Source organism: Cynocephalus volans, chromosome 7, assembly GCF_027409185.1.
Source record: "Cynocephalus volans isolate mCynVol1 chromosome 7, mCynVol1.pri, whole genome shotgun sequence".
NCBI lineage: Eukaryota > Metazoa > Chordata > Mammalia > Dermoptera > Cynocephalidae > Cynocephalus > Cynocephalus volans.
Window position 1 is genome coordinate 49,515,786 of NC_084466.1, and position 2,933 is coordinate 49,518,718.

Here is a 2,933-nt window from a genome sequence, read left to right on the forward strand (position 1 = left end):
CCCATGTTTCATTGTTATCAATCTCTCTTGGTCTGTCAAAAGGTAAATGATTTCATTACTGCTGCTTTCTAGTTTTTCAGCTATTAGCATATGGCTTGGCAACAAAAAAGAACAAAAACATATTTATGACAGTTTTCAGCTTGTTTTCACCCCAAACTAATTTGTTTTCCATAGTTTTTTGATAGAGTCTCATAATTTACATTGGTCATTTTGAAGCTGCTAATTTATTGTACCATCAAAGAGGTACTAAATCATGATATGGGGTTTTATATTGTTCTTCTTACGTGCTCAATTTTAGTCTCTCAAAGTAGTGGTGGACTAATGGGTACAAAACTATGCTATCTACCCTAAGTGAATCATTATGGAATATATGCATGTATTGAAACAACAAACTGTACCCCTACAAATATGTACAAGTAAATGTTCAAATATTTTGAATAAAAAAAAGTTTGAATAATTTCAGATTTTTAAGTTTTTAAAGTATTTTAAGACAAAAATTGTTCAAGGAAAGTTGAATATGTATCTATTGATTTACTAATATACCTTATGTTTGATTAGTATTACATACGGTAAATGACAAACATATCACTTAACTCAAAATGTTTATTTAAAAAAACACTGTTAATAATAATATAAAAAGATAAAATTATTAAAACTTTGCTTGTAAGATGCAGTTTCTTGTTGGTGTCGGTACAAAGTATACACAGATTAAGCTGACCCTGAAATAGATCCCAGGCCGTAGTAAACAACTTCAAAGACAGACTTTGAGTGCTTGTCTTACTTAAGCTTTCTAAGTTTTGGTTAGTTCAGTATAAACGATTTACTGAATTAATTGCTACAATGTAGATCTATCATAGTTTTTCCTCTGATTAAATCTGCTTTTCTTCAGACACTGCAAAGAAAGTTTAGTAATTAAATCACACTTTGCATTTTTAAGGGTTTATGTCATTTAATTATAAATTGTTTACTGTTACAATGAGAGTCAAGTTTCCAACACATGAACGTATTTAACCAGTAGTAAATACTGTACCCTAGAGTGTGTCCTTGACGTCCTCACAGCAAGGGCAAAGTCGAGCTTTGCCATCTGGAAGTTGTAGAAGTCTTGGTGCTTCCAAGGCCCAGCCTCACTACAAGGCGCCTGGGCATGAAGGGAAGCCAGATTTGCTTCTCAGACACCAGTACACACGTGCACTTGGAACTCTCCTCTCATGTCACTTTTTCTGCTCCCTTAAATAGCAGCTTCATGCATCCCTACCCTTCAGACTCTGTAAGAAGAATGCAGAGAAACGGGACTTACAGAGGCTCTACTGTTCTACACTAGCTCAACAGAACTGTGAGACCAAAAAAGGGGGTACGTGGAGTAAGTGAGCAAAATCGTCACAATGGTGGTGTGTGGTTCAAATACTGGATGCTGGTCTTGTAGTTTTTGGTCTGCAGGAGCCTGGTGAGTCAGCAGCCTACCTCAGAGAACGCCATGCACAGCCTCGCTGGAGAGGAGCTCAGCCAGCTGTGGGTATGAGGCAGATTCGCTCAGCCCCGTGGGTCTTTCCTGCATTCTGGCATCAGTGGAGACTTGAATTCACTTGAGGACGGGTCCACATCTTTAGAAGAGAAATGAGTCCAGTCATTATCTCCTGAACAATTATCAGACTCCATCTGTTCTTCAGGATGCCCCCAAAAGAAAAAAAAAGGCTGTCTTTTTCATTTGTTTTGCCAGAGACTGCATTGCACCCTCGACGTTCCCGTTAGTTGGGGTCCGAAGAGCAGCTGCTTGGCTGAGATTTGCACTGCTCTTCTGTGCTAACCTGTCTGAAGAGAAGGGTGTCAGGCGGCTGCTCTTCCCTCTGTGTCCTACGTTCACATCACTTCGATGCCCAGAGGGCCAAGGGCCCATGGCACACTCACCTATGTTGGTCAGAAAATTCACAGCGGGCTCCAATGGACCAGAAGCTGACTAGCCCTGACGCGGGGCTGCACATCACTCTCTCAAGGAGGACAGTGGCTCCAGTTCCTCCGTGGGCCCATCGCCCAGCCTGACCACCCGAGGTGCCGGCGTTTCAGCTTTCAGGGCCGGCGGCTGCGAGAGGAGCCCTCGGAGGAGAGGATTGGGGAACGTGATTGCTCCCTGTGCACGCCCTTCCGCCGACGTGCAGACGGCACACACGTCGCAGTCGGGGAAGGCGCTGCACTTGTACCGGGTTCTCTCCACGGCCCCTTGCAATCGTCACAGATCACATTGGGTGCACTATATTTCGGGATTCCTCCTGCGCACACTGGGGGCCGTGGACCCGTAGGAACTCTTTAATTTAGATACAGATGATGCCATCCGTCAGGTAGGACATGGCCATTCGGTTCCTTGTCACTGGAAAAGGCAATTAAGTCTCCGTCCTCATTGCAGTAGCGTGCCTGGAAGCCTCCTGATCGCAGCACTGGAAACAAGGCGGCCACCGCCTCCGCAGCAGCACGCAGGACCCACCCGGGGAGCTCAGAGCTAAAGCAGAAGCCGCAACAGTGGATCTGGATCGAGCATTGCATGACCTGCTCGTCCGGAAGGTAGGGCTCCAAGGTGAGTGATGCCATTGTTGTAGGTTAAGGAGCAGAGGCAGAGCCCTTTGCATTTTTTTTAAAGTAGTTTTTGTGACTTTTTCAATTGTTTTTTCAAGGTGTCTTGGGATCGTACACATTCCCCCATAAATTTTAAACTTTTAAACTGAAAAATAAACTGTTTTCTCTAGAAGATGGAAAAATAACATTAAAATTGGGAGTACTGTTAGGAATCTTCCCCATTCTCTCATGCCTTGAGCTTAAAAATTGTATCTTAGAGTAATAAAATCTAAAATGAATAAGAATTTAATAAGGGATAGTATTTTATCTTTTTTTTTTTTTTGAAATCTAGTGCAATTAAAATAATTGTAAAGCTTATGCTGGAAAAT

The 2,933-nt window shown here is 42.6% G+C and overlaps 1 pseudogene; it reads right to left on the reverse strand.

The window, feature by feature from the left end:
* Nucleotides 1-1,530: 1,530 nt before the first annotated feature.
* LOC134381629 (sequestosome-1-like) lies at nucleotides 1,531-2,580 on the reverse strand (annotated as a pseudogene).
* Nucleotides 2,581-2,933: the final 353 nt, after the last annotated feature.